Below are 14,953 nucleotides of genomic sequence, written 5' to 3' on the forward strand. Positions count from 1 at the left end.
CATAGATACCACTTTTATGTTTTGCAAATTAACGTCGCACAACAAAAAAATATAAATAAAAAAAGTCCAAAAAGCATTAAAAAATATGGGGACATATAAAATGAGGATATCTCTCTTGTAATATTATTTTCATTTTTATTCTTTTTATATACCATTAAAATCAAATTTAAAACTAGAAAATATAACCTAAAACAAAGAAAATCGCGCCAACTTGAAAAAAAAAAAAGATTAAAACAAGGGGTGTTTTCAAAATTAGAAAACTGGCTAAACAATTTACAAATATAGTAAAATATCACTACCTATCACATTTAGACCGCGATAGAAATTTATGAGGTGTCTGATAAATATCTATCACAAAATATAGTCCACTGATAGATGTCTATCACAGTCTATCGTTATGTACTACTAATAGACAATGATATTTTTTTATACTTTACGATTTTTATAGCAATTTACCATTTAAAACCAATTACCCTTGTAGCAAATCAAGAAAATCTCCCAAATCAGAAAAAAAAAATCAAAATGGTCAAAATAAAAAAAAAATGAAACAATCAAAATTTGAAGAGCAGGACTAAAGGGGTAAAATCTAGATTTTAAAAAACAAAATATATTTTCTTTTATATGTTCAAAACATAAAAAACTTTTACTAAAGTTATAAATATACTAATTAATTTTGCTACTCCATATAATTTTCAAAAATATATCATACATTAAATGTTTTGTTATTGATCCAATATAATAGTAAATTTAATGTAGATGCATTATGGAGAAATGCTATATACGTATACATATGTTATGAAAGTTTTTCCTAAAATTTTATCTTCTTTATTGATATTTTAGTGTTTATAGAAATTAACAACGTAACGATTGAAGTTAAATATTTTGTTCAGGTAGGTTCCTTATTTGAAATTTTATATATTTTTCTTTTTCATATTATGTATACATGTTTTTCTATATGTTGCCTTTTAGATTCCACGATTCTCTTTATCGATCAAACCAAGTTTCCACTTTGGCGATATTGAGCTTATCAAATGAAATATGTTAGTAAATAAGATGTCCTTGTTCGATCCTCCATCTTTTATTGTACTAATAAAACTTAGGTTAATTACGATTCTAGTTCTACATTAAAGTTTGTTCTGTTTCCTTCCATATACTTTCAAATGTTCAATTTGAATCTTTAGATCTTCTAAATTTTAATAACAAACAATGGTCTAATGACACGGAAGAGTAAGCAGGAGATGTAGGGAGAGAAGAGGGGAAAGAGAAAGGAAAAAAAGACTTGTGATATTAAAAAATAAAATATAATATTAGTAAAATTTTCCAACTCATCTAAAAGTAGTCACCTCAACATGCCACATCATCTTTACATTAAGTCAATGACCACTTAGAACTATTTTGAAAATCTAGAGGGACCCAATTGTCACTTTAGAAACGTTACAAATAATAGTTGGAACTTGCGAAAAACATGGTGAAAAAAAAATAAAAAATAAAAAAGGTTGTTTCATGGATTAAGTAAACTATAAATCAAATGAATACAAAATTGAAAAACTTTTTAAACAAAAATAACATTAGAGTTTTTTCTCTTGCAAAATATATGAATTTCAAAAAAGGTATTAATTAGTTAATTTGTGTACCAGTTAAAATTATTTTTCTATGAAGTTTAGTTTTATTGAAATAGATAATTTTATTAAAATTTTACATCAATTTTTTTCTCGCAAATATGAGTTTGGAATGAGTTATTCAATAGTTAATGAATTAATCGAGCTCCAACTTGTGCAAAATTTGATCATAATATTTGTATCTTTCATTTTTTTAGTGATAGAACAAATATTTTGATCAATCAATTGGCTATCTTAATACATAGTAAATGTTAATTTCTATGCAGTCCCACTCTAGATAACATCTTACATCGGAAATCAAAATAAGGACATTTGAAAAATCCGATGATGTTAAAAACTAATAATAATACACCACGTTTGGAAGATAATATTGGTAATGAATTGAAGTGCTATAATTTTTGTAAACAACATATGCTTGGAAATAAAGTGCTCTAATAGTGAAATAAAGTCATGTATTATTTATGTCTATTATAGAAAAATACAATTCAACTAATTTATGAGCACATGGATGAATGTATGTGGATCCAAACAGGGGTGAGGAATGGGGAATGGGTTAACCTTCCATAAAGTCTTTAAGGAGTCTGTTCACACGAGGTTTCCGGAGAAACGTGTTTCGTGGAGATGACATTGAGTTCGTGATGAAGTTGAAGTTGATTTGTTGTGATATGGTTTGATCTCTAGTACTTTATCCTCTGATTCTCTCTCGATTGGATGAATGTGTTTGACTTGAAGAAGAAAAGCACCTAATTCTTGAAGTGGAAGTCTTGGAAGAGCCTTTGTGTCTTCAAGGGTCTTCGCTTGTTGATGAATTCTCTTTGGGGTCTCCGAATATAGAAAATGCCGATCCTTGCAAATGAGGGCAGCTTCTCTATTGATAGAGCTCCCTAATGGGCTTCATGGGTTTGAGCACGGCCTTGATTGGCTCATGGCCCTGGCCTTTGGGCCTAATTAATTGGACTTGAACCTGGTCTTTAGGACCAATTAATTGGGCTTAGGCCAAATTTGGCATTTTAGGCCCACTTTAAGCCCATATTTGGGCGTAACTAGGCCAACACCCAAATTATATCGTCAAATAGGTCAAAATTAATTTGACTCAATCAATGTATGCGATGTAAACAAAAAATTTGTCCTTAATTTAAATTTGAGACATATGTCAACTCTTAACTGGTCACAAATTTGACGATTTCGGAACTCCGTCATTAATTTAGCGAATGACATGGTGGCCCGTGATTAGTCTGAAATTTCTCCTCCAATAGAGTCGCCTTTTCTTCTACCAAATATTTAGGAAAAGCATTGTCAAGAAATTTCTTTTCTAATCCTGGGTGACAAAAACATAGATTAAGCTTCCTAACACAGTCCCATGAATCAGAACAATCAATCCGACTTTTGCATGGAATGTTTACAACATTTCTGGCATTTGATACAGACAATGTTTCTGAAATATTTTAATCGTTAATTGTCATACAATTAGATAAATATTGCGAAAAGAGAAAAAATATTGGCTCTAATTAATTAAATTTGATTTATATACCTCTAGCAATTAAGAACATTAGGAGCAAGAGAGCAAACTTTGTCGAGGACTTCTCCATATCTAGTCTCTAGTGGGTGAGTATTATATGATTTGGAAGCTATTGCATTTGTTTGTGTGTATTTGACTAAAAAGTATACTTGGATTTATGGTAAAATAGTTTAGCTTAAAATGGTAGAAAATATATGGGATAGTTGCACCAATAAAAAAGGAAATTACTAAAATTGAGTCTTGTCTACCATTTTTAAGTTTTGCGTATTAACGTCGCAAAATTAGAAGGATTTGAGCCAACCCAAAATATAAATAAAAAATATCAAGAAAGCACTAAAACGTACGGGAAGACACAAAATTAGGATATCTCTCTTTTAATACTATTTTCATTTTTATTCTTTTGATATACCATTAAAATTAAATTTAAAACCAGAAAATATAACATAAATCAAAGAAACTCCCAACAACATGAAAAGAAAAAAATTTAGACTAAAACAAGTGGTGTTTTCAAAGTTAAAAAACTGGGTAAACTATTTACGAATATAGTAAAATATCCCTACCTATCACATATAGACCACGATAGAAATTTCTGAGTGTCTAATAGATGTCTATCGCGATATACTGTCCAATGATAGTTATTTATCACACTTTATCGCTATCTATCACTAATAGACAATGATATTTTGTTATACTTGAAAAATTTTTCAGAAATTTTCAATTTCAAAAAGATACCCTTAAAACATATCACAAAAACTCCCAAATCTAAAAAAAGAAAGCAAAATGGTCAAAATAAAAAAATAAAACAAACAAAAATTGAAGAGCAGACTCCTAATTTATAGAGAAATTCTATATACGTATACATATGTTATGAAAGCTTTTCCTAAAATTTTATCTTCTTTATTGATATTTTAGTGTTTATAGAAATTAACAATGTAACGATTGAAGTTAAATTATTTGTTTAGGTAGGTTCCTAATTTAAAATTTTATATATTTTTCTTTTTCATATTATATATACATTGTCACACCCCGCACCAGATTACCCTCCTAACCTGGACGGAATGGTGACTGCAGCAGTTACCAACCCTTTTACTGGCACTTACTGCCTACCTTACCTGTTAAATAATTTCAAACCCTGAATACATACATATTGACTCAGAACTTAATACATTTACATCACAGGGTTTCGCAACATTGTTTATACATGGATATTACAACATAGTGAGCCCCATCAAGAATACTATTCACAAACAGACACATGTATACTAATTAATACAGGTCTTCAATTACGCTTCCTTCAACCTGTTTCTTTGAGTGGCAGAGCAGCAGCAGAATAGTCCTTTGGGAACTGACCGCTACCTGAAAAAGAAAAACATTCGAAAACATGAACTAGAAGCCCATTGCGTGACTTAATAAACATATAAATCTCATGCTTAGAACCAAAAGCTTGAGAATATAATACTGAAACTAGAGTATACCAAGCAAACGTGTACATAAAACCTTTAAAACCACCATTAACATCATTATTCCTCAGTTGAGAACGACCATACATTGCTCTAGCTCCCAGTTATCGACTAAGAGACCCATACCTCGGCCTCTCATTCGGACCTGTCTACGTGCTCATAGAGTTTTCTTGTAACGATCAGATCATTACATAATAAGGTCTGACCGCTACGACATGCATACTTAGATTTTCTATCATGTGATGCATTTTGGTAAAAAATTCAAAAAAAACATATCTAAAATTTTATTAATTAAGCAGCAAAAATATACAAAAGTTTATTTTACAAAGCACTAGGATTCATAAATATTAGCGTAGTGGAACAAAATGCCTATATGTCACATCACGCCTCAAATCACACTCTTAACCTAGAGAAGGGCGTGACTGCAGCAGTTATCAACCCTTAGGCTGACACTTACTGCCTAAAAACTCTTGCGGAATAACTCTGATACCGAATACAAATTATATGCAACGGGACGGCTGTAGGCCCACAATTTATTAACTTAGAAACTTAATATGTTTAGAGTATTTACAACATTAGAATTACAAGTCCCAAAACCTACAAACCCTAGTCCCTATATGAACAATAGTAACATATGTACAATATTAACAGTAACCACCTAGCAAACGGTTACAAGTCTTTTCATCCTTTAATGGCAGAACAAATACTGAGTTTTCTTCAGAGGATTTGACCGCTTCCTATGGGGGGGGGGAGGAAACAAAAACATTTAAAAATGGGGTGAGCTTACGCCTAGTGAGTGACCGAGAAAATATAGTAAATTCTCATGCATAATTTTAGAAAATAGTTTTTATCTGAAATATAATTTAATGCAGCATAAACAATTTCCAAGCGTAATGTATATAAAACTGTTTTAAACATAAAATAATAAAATCATTTCTCAAATCAAAGTACTTTATAACTGTTAAAATAATCCCAACACCAACTGCTAGTCCAGAGAGAACCCTTTTGCTCAATCTCTGACTTTATTCATCTGTGGCCACATTAGGTACTACTGCTCAGATACCTTCTCCCTGTACTTCAGTATTGAGTTAGGATACCTTCTCCAACGTACTTCAGTATCCCATTGGCTTGGTACCTTCTCAAACGTACTTTAGTACCAATAGATACTTTGTCCTTGTACTTCAGTATCTAGTTGGGTGGATGCCTTCTCCTTGTACTTCGGCATCGCATTTTACCAAAACTATTTATAAACAACTTTTCTCTTTAAAGCATGTACAGTATAATACATATACAACATGGCTTTAAAGATGGTAACGCATGCTGGATAAAATCAATACATATACATATGTAAATAGATTTTCAACAATATGCATGCGTTCAAATCACAATTCAAACTTGCTTGGAAACCACTTTATAAAACTAGTAGGCATGAGAATTATTTTCGCAAACATGCTTTCTGTAAATTTTTTGTAATCAAAACAGTTTTAAAATGTTTTAATTCGAAAACATTTTAGCCACTCACCTCGAACTCTTAGGAACTTTTCACTCTAGTAGCTCCTCGGGTCCCTATTTCACCCCTAGAATCTAGATTCAACTTACAACTTAGATTACTCATAGTTCCGAACCTTATTTGCTTCATTCTACAAACTTATTCTAAAATGTCTTAGTAATCTTACCCTAAACTTTCATCTTAGAATTCCTCGTGGTTTGGCCGGAATCTTAAAATCTTCAAGACTGGCTCAGACTAATCCGACTGTCTGACCCTTTTGCCTTCTACTCAACCTCCAGCCCAGTTCCTTTGAGCTTTTTCCTCCGGTAACCTACAATGAAAACTAGTCTTCTAGAGCTTTTAGATGGCTTTGGAATCACTCCAAACGCACAAGTAGATTGGAAGATCTCCTCGTCCAAATTTGACACATTCGTCTAAACCCTCACTGCCCTCTACTTTCTCTACAAAATTTATGATTTTTGTGTGATTTGAAAATGAAATCCCAAATCCCAATTTATAGGCGTTGAAATTGCTCGTGGGATTGACAGCACCTATGGCCAAATGTTTAATCCTCCCTTTATCAACGTAAGCTGACTTCACCTTGGTTCAATGTGTTCTTCCCAAACGCATCCAACACAGTTTCTTCGGGTTTAAGAATTTCTCTTAATTGAAACCTAGATTTTAATTGATGTTTTCCCTTACGTCTTCAAGCTTTGTTTGTATTCAAATTAGGGTTTTTTACATGCATAATCCACCCCAACGCGTCTAAATACATCGCCCATAAGCTTGCTCGACCGTTCAATGCAAAGGCGAGGCGTGGGCATGACGTTCGAATCGGACAAAGCAAGGCCAGCATAGGCGCTCTCGCTCTTTTCGCTCTCGGCAGTGTCACTCTCTCCACTTTCGGCAGTGTCGCTCTCTCCCACTTTTTCGCTGGTCTCGCTCTCTCCCTCTTTCTTGTTCAAAATCTCGCTCTCTTCACTCTCGATCTCTCCAGCAATCTTGCTGGTCTTGATCTCTTCAATCTCGCTCTCACCAGCTTTCTCTTTCTCTCCACTCTTGCTCTCTCCAGCTTTCTCGCTGGTCTCGCTCTCTCCCATCTTCTATCCAATCTTGCTCTCTCTCATTTCCTCTCCAATCTCGCTAGTCTCGATCTCAATGATCTCACTCTCAACGATCTCACTGATCTCACTCTCATTGATCTCGCTCTTAGCTATTGCGAATTGTTTGTCTTTGTGCAACTTCTATACGTTTTTCTCTAGATTTTCCCCAAAATAATTTCCCATATTTTTCTCAATTCTTCAATCCTTTCTTCATCCATAACGCATTTCACATAACTTCTCTATACTTAGCTGAAATTTTTCAAATTTCCCAAACTTTATTTCCATATTTCTCTTTTTCAAATCCCCATTTCTTCTTCACCATTCCATACTAACTTTCTCATCAACCTACTCAACTTATTTATACAAATTTAAATAGAGACACATAATTAAGTGGAAAATTAAGACAATTTAAATAAGAAAACACACTTTTCGGGGTTTACATTTACCTCCTCCTTATAAAAATTTTGTCCTCGAAATTTCGCCACAAGTCCATCTGTTAAACAACTGCGGATACTTATTTCTGATTTGCTCCTCAACTTCCCATGTTACTTCATCTATAGCATGATTCCGCCATAGCACCTTTACTAATGGGATTGTTTTATTCCTCAAGACTTGTTCCTTTCTGTCCAGAATCTCCACTAGTTCCTCCTTATACGACAAATTATCTTTCAACTATATCGGTTGCTCATATAATATATGAGTAGGGTCTGGCACATACTTTCTAAGCATTGCCACATGAAACACATCATGAACGAGAGATAATTCTGGAGGTAAATCCAATCGATATGCCATTGGACCAATCCTTTCTATTATCTCATACGGTTCAATATATTTCGGGCTTAACTTCCCTTTTCTACCGAACCTGAGTATTCCTTTCCACGGAGATAATTTCAGAAATACTTTATCACCAATTTCAAACTCTAATTCTCTTCTCCGCTTATCAGCATAACTTTATCTCGAGCCGTCTTAAGATTATCTCTTATAATCTTAACGTTATCTGATTCTTCTCGAGCCGTCTTAAGATTATCTCTTATAATCTTAACGTTAAGCAGGACGAAATTTTATTTTAAGGGGTGGAAATTTAGAAGGGGAAAAATAGGAAATTTATTCATTATCCAAAAATAATAAATAAGGGAGAAGAATCAGGGAGGATTAATTAGAAGTTGGACGCTAGCTAATTTAGGAGACAACGGGCAGTAGATAACTTTTTGTTTGGGCACTGCTCATTGGAAGAATTGTAGGTGAATTAATTGCCCATATACTCTTAAAATCTGAAAGAGTTAAAAAAAGGAAGTGGAATCCACAAGCAGTGAAGGCAACCATGTGTGAAAACTAGCGAGATTAGAGAGACAGTGGGAGAGAGCGGGAGCAAGAGCGAGAACGAGACTAGCGAGAGCGAGAGCGAGAGTCATGAGAGCTAAACCAGCGAGAAAGCTGGAGAGAGCGAGATTCTGAGAACAAAGAGAGTGAGATTTGGACAGAAGCGTGGATTATGCGTTGAATTTGGCCACGATCTTATAGATTATACATAGAAAATCCCTAAAATTGAATACAAACAAAGAATGATGACGTAAGGGCAAACGTTAGCCAAGATTATGTGTTTTATTGAGAGAAATCCTTAAACTCTAAGTAATTTTAATGAAGCCACCTATACGATGATTTGTCATACTGAGAAGAGCTCAAAACTACTATAAATAAGACCCTTTGCCTGAAGATTTAACCGATTCTAAAAAAAAATCTCAGTAACAAAGAATCGTGTGAAAGAGTAAGTGTGAGTGAGGAAGTTCTGTGAGGTTAAAAGAGAAAAGCTCAGGTAAGGTGCTGCCCAAATTTCTGCCCAAATTTCCTTCTAGTTTAAAAAGGGAAAGCTTTACTGATCAAATAAAAAAGAATAATAAGGAATAACTAGATCATAGTAAGTAGTTTATCTCACCCTCTCTTTAAGTGTTCTATGGTAGTGTACCTTTATTATGTTGCATGGTTACATTAATTCTTATATTGCATTACATGTTTAGAACACGTTTCCCTACAAGGGACCCCATGCATTATGTTTGTTCACGATTATGTTAAAATCAAGATTTCATTGGGTGTAAGTTATGCTTCCAGTCTAATCTTACGTTTATGTTAATGGCTGATGCTAGATGCGACTCTGGCCCTACTGATTGCATGACCCGCTAATCATCAGATGGGTTAGTTTCCGCTTAAGTCCTCATCTTCCTATCAGGGAGGAGAAATTTATGCTTTCAGGGCTGGTAGGGCATGTATAGTTGCACCCCTCCAGGCATAATCTTACGTTATGTTTACGCTAGGGACTAGGAGGGTATGTATGGTTGCACCCCTCTAGTCCGATATTACGTTTATTCTAATGGTTGATGTTGGATGCGACTCTGGCCCTACTGACTGCATGACCCGCTAATCATCAGATGGGTTAGTTTTCGCTTAGGTCCTCATCTTTCTATCAGGGCGGAGAGATTTATGTTGGAAGCATAACTGACCACCACATGTTATTATACGTTTTGGGTCCCAACCATATGTTTTCATGACATGTTGCTTGTGATTGTGCATTTGGTCACTACTCTACATGAGAACTACTTACTGGGTATATTATATACTCATCCTATATTTTTACAGACTTTGTAGGTAAGGACACAGCATAGAATACCACTTCTCAGCCCCTTTTTGCAACAAGAATACCGCTAACTCGACTTTACGGTCCTCAGGGAATCTCATAACTTTAAAACACTTCTCAATAAAATCCAACCAGATCTCAGCATCTACTGGATCTGTGGCTCCTAAAGCTTTCAGCCTCTCGTTGCCGAAATTCTTTTCTGGATCATTTTGGATCGATCCTACACTCATCGCTAATTTTTTAGTAATTCAATCGAACACTCGATCTTCCACCTAGGGATCTACACCTACTTTTGGTGTACTAGACTCATTTTCAGAAGTTGCCTCCTATTCTACTGAGTCTCTAACTCTTTTCCCCTTCAGATTTGGGTCTGACGAGACCTCAGGACCTCCACTGGTAGGGTTAATATTCCTCTTCTCAGTCTGCTTGCCACTTCTTCTCAGCATCTCTTTCTAATTATTAGGTACGCATGTTAGGGACTTATCTATAGGACTTAATCCAATGCATGAACTCTCTCTTTCATCCAAAGTCTTATGTTTAGTACTAAGCTAGCTTAAATCTTTCCCAAGCTTACGTATAACCCATCCTTTGATACCAAGTTGGTATCAACTAATTCCTCAATTGTGCCAAAAACTTATACGCTGATACCAAACTGTCACACCCCACCCCAGATCACCCTCTTAGCTTAGAGAAGGGCGTGACTGTAGCAGTTATCAATCCTTGGGTTGACACTTACTGCCTAAAAACTTTTGTGGAATAACTCTGATACCAAATACAAATTATATGCAACAAGACGTCTTTAGAACCACAATTTATTAACTTAGAAACTTAATATGTTTACAGTATTTACAACATTAGATTTACAAGTCCCAAAACCCACAAACCCTAGTCCCTATATGAACAATAGTAACATGTGTTCAATATTAACAGTAACCACCTAGCAAACGGTTACAAGTCTTTTCGTCCTTTAGTGGTAGAACAGATACTGAGCTGTCTACAAAGGATTTGATCGCTACCTGTGGGGGGGGGGACAAAAAAATTTGAAAACGGGGTGAGCTTACGCCCAGTGAGTGATCGAGAAAACATAGTAAATTCTCATGTATAATTTCAGAAAATAGTTTTATCTAAAATATAAAATTTTGCAGCATAAATATTTTCCAAGCGTAAATTATATAAAACTGTTTTAAACATAAAACAGTAAAATCATTTCTCAAATCAAAGTACTGTATAACTGGTAAAATAATCCCAACACTAACTACTAGTCCAGAGAGAACCCTTTTGCTCAATCTCTGACTTTATTCACCTGTGGCCACATTAGGTACTACTGCTCAGATACCTTCTCCTTGTATTTCAGTATCGAGCTACTAGGATACCATCTCCAACGTACTTCAGTATCTCGTTGGCTTGGTACCTTCTCAAAAGTACTTTAGTACCAATAGATACATTCTCCTTGTATTTCAGTATCTAGTTAGGTGGATGCCTTCTCCTTGTACTTTGGCATCGCATTTTACCAAAACTATTTATAAACAATTTTTCTCTTTAAAGCATGTACAATATAACACATATACAACATGGCTTTAAAGATGGTAACGCATGCTGAATAAAATCAACATATCTAAATAATTTTTCAACAATAGGCAAGCGTTCAAAACACAATTCAAACTTGCTTGGAAACCACTTTATAAAACTAGTAGGCATGAGCATTATTTTCACAAACATGCTTTCTGTAAAACGTTTGTAATCAAAACAGTTTAAAAACGTTTTAATTCGAAAAAATTTTAGCCACTCACCTCGAACTCTTAGGAACTTTTCACTCTAGTAGCTCCTCTGGTTCCTTTTTCACCCCTAGAATCCAGATTCAAATTATAACTTAGATTACTCATAGTTCTGAACCTTATTTGGAAATACTTCCTTCTACAAACTTATTTGGAATCTTACCCTAAATTTCAACTCAGAATTCCTCGTGGTTTGGCCGGAATCTTAAAATCTTCAAGACTGGCCTAGACTGATTTGACAGTCTGACCCTTCTATATTCTTCTCAACCTCCAGCCCAGTTCCTTTGAGCTTTTTCCTCCGGAGGCCCTACTCTGAAAACTAGACTTTCAGAGCTTTCATATGTCTTTAGAATCACTCTAAACGCACAAATAGATTGGAAGATCTCCTTATCTAAAGTTGACACATTGCTCTGAACCCTCACTACCCTCTACTTTCTCTACGAAATTTATGATTTTTGTGTGATTTGAAAATGAAATCCCAACTCCCTATTTATAGGCGTTGAAATTGCTCGTGGGATTGACAGCACCTACTGGCCGCATGGAAAAATGTTTAATCCTCCCTTTATCAACGTAAGCCGACTTCACCTTGGTTCAATGTGATCTTCCCAAACGCATCCAACTCAGTTTCTTAGGGTTTAAGAATTTCTCTTAATCGGACACCTAGATTTTAATTGACATTTCCCTACGTCTTCAAGGTTTGTTTGTATTCAAATTAGGGTTTTTACATGCATAATGCACCCAAACGTATCCAAATACATCACCCGGAAGCTTGCTTGGCGGTTCAATGCATAGGTGAAGCGTGGGCGTGACGTTCGAATCGGACAAAGCAAGGCTAGCATAGGCACTCTCGCTCTTTCCGCTCTCGGCAGTGTCACTCTCTCCACTCTCGACAGTGTCGCTCTCTCCCACTTTTTCGCTGGTCTCGCTCTCTCCACCCTCGCTCTCTCCCTCTTTCTCGTTCAAAATCTCGCTCTCTTTAGCTTTCTCTTTTTCTCCACTCTCACTCTCTCCATCTTTTTCGCTGGTCTCGCTCTCTCCCATTTCCTCTCCAATCTCGCTAGTCTCGATCACAATGATCTCGCTCTCAACGATCTCGCTGATCTCACTCTCAACGATCTTGCTCTTAGCTACTGCGAATTGTTTGTCTCCGTGCAACTTCTATACGTTTTTTCCAGATTTTCTCCAAAATAATTTCCCATATTTTTCTTAGTTCTTCAATCCTTTCTTCATCCATAACGCATTTCACATAACTTCTCTATACTTAGCCGAAATTTCCCAAATTTCCCAAACTTTATTTCCATATTTCTCTTTTTCAAATCCCCATTCCTTCTTCACCATTCCACACTAACTTTCTCATCAACCTACTCAACTTATTTATACAAATTTAAATAGAGACACACAATTAAGTGGAAAATTAAGACAATTTAAATAAGACAACACACTTTAAGTGTAAAATTGGGATTCAGGGTTCACACTATATGACAAAAATAGTGATTTTGATGGTTGGTCCCTTGAGCGACGTCCAATCATGCCACCTACGCTGTGTCCTTACCTACAAAATCTATAAAATAGGATGAGTATATAATATACCCAGTAAGTAGTTCTCACTTAAGGTAGTGACAAAATGCATAGTCACATGCAACATGCCATGAAAACAAATGATTGGGATCCAAAATATAAACTTATAATAACATGACGTGGTCGGTTATGCTTCCAACGTAAGTTCCTCCGCCCTGGTAGGAAGATGAGGACTTAAGCGAAAACTAACCCATCTGATGATTAGCGGGTCATGCAGTCAGTAGGGCCAGAGTCACATCCAACATCAACCATTAGCATAAATGTAAGGTTGGACTAGAGGGGCGCAACTATACATACCCTACTAGTCCCTAGCATAAACATAACGTAAGATTGGGCCTAGAGAGGTGCAACCATACATGCCCTGTCAGCCCTGAAAGCATAACCTATACCTAATTAAAACTCGATCTTAACATAATTGTGAACAAACATAATGCACGGGATCCCTTATAGAGAAACGTGTTTTAAACATGTAATACAACATAACAATAAGAACATATGAAAGCAATATATCAAATGTACACTACCATAAAACAATTAAAGACAAGGTGAGATAAAAGCAATATATCAAATGTAATACAACATACTTACCTTTACTGCAATCCTAATTGTTCCTTATGGTTTGGTCTTGAAATACTCTTGATTTTTTTATTTTTTATTCTTTTTGTTAACAAAGTATGCAACTTTCCTATCTATAAGGAATTTTTTCCGATCTCCTTATATATATATATATATATGTATGTATGTATGTATGTATATTGTTTTATATTTATTTATTTATTTATTATATGTTTATCTTCTTTTATGTTTATCTTTTTTTCTTTTTTCTTTGTTTTTAATGTTTATCTTATTTTATATTTATCTCCTTTTATATTTATTTATTTATGTTTATCTTCTTTTGTATTTATCTCTTTTCTTCTTCTTCTTTTTTTTTTTTTTTTTACGTTTATCTTCTTTTATTTTTAATGTTTATCTTTTTCCTTCTTTCTTTCTTTCTTTTTTTTTTTCTTTTTTTTATTATGTTTATCTTCTTTTATATTTATCTTTTTTTAATCTTTTTTTTTAATGTTTATCTACTTTTATATTTATCTCTTTCTTTTCTTTTCTTTTTTTAATGTTTATCTTGTTTTATATTTATCTCTCTTTATTTTTTTTTTAAATGTATCATTATTATCTTAAACCTTCTACATATTATTTATTTATTTATTTATTATTATTATTTTATTATTATTTACTTACTATTATTTACTTTAACCGATATACATGTATACATTAGTATATATATTTTTATTTCCATTTATTTACTTTTTTACTTAACAGACATAGTCATATAATAATTTATTTTGCTATAAAAACTTACTAGATTTTTCTTCTGAAAAATCTTTCTATGTTATCTTTATTTATTTCTTAGATATTTACTTGTTTAGATATTTGTTTAATTAAGATTTTATTTATCAATTATTCAAGGATATCTATGAACCAACTTTTTACCTTATGTATTAAATTTAAAATTGGTCTTCTCTAACAAGTCTTACAAAATAAAAAATTTTAGCTTGTAATTTATGCACATACTTGGGTTGTTACATTTCTATGTACCGTCAACAGCTTAGGTACATTTATTCAGATTCCGTCCTTACCTTTGGTATCCGGCTCACTCAAGCTATCAAGTTCTCGAAAAGCATTTAAAGAATAGTTCTCAAATATAGCATAGAAAACTCTTTAGGATACCTTCCCTACCTTCAGTATCCCTTTTAGTATATTTAGGAATACTAACGCATGTACTT

General features: G+C 34.0%; 1 long non-coding RNA gene across 1 annotated transcript; it reads right to left on the reverse strand.

Moving 5' to 3' along the window:
* Positions 1-4,120: 4,120 nt before the first annotated feature.
* LOC150035973 (uncharacterized) lies at positions 4,121-13,876 on the reverse strand. Its single transcript, XR_016529656.1, has 3 exons — positions 13,761-13,876; positions 13,037-13,155; positions 4,121-4,494 (listed from the first exon to the last, which is right to left on the reverse strand). It is a non-coding gene; the product is annotated as an uncharacterized LOC150035973 (long non-coding RNA).
* Between the last annotated feature and the right edge of the window lie 1,077 nt (positions 13,877-14,953).

This window comes from Benincasa hispida, chromosome 5 (genome assembly GCF_027475165.1).
Source record: "Benincasa hispida cultivar pf3 chromosome 5, pf3_genome.v1.1, whole genome shotgun sequence".
Classification (NCBI taxonomy): Eukaryota; Viridiplantae; Streptophyta; class Magnoliopsida; order Cucurbitales; family Cucurbitaceae; genus Benincasa; species Benincasa hispida.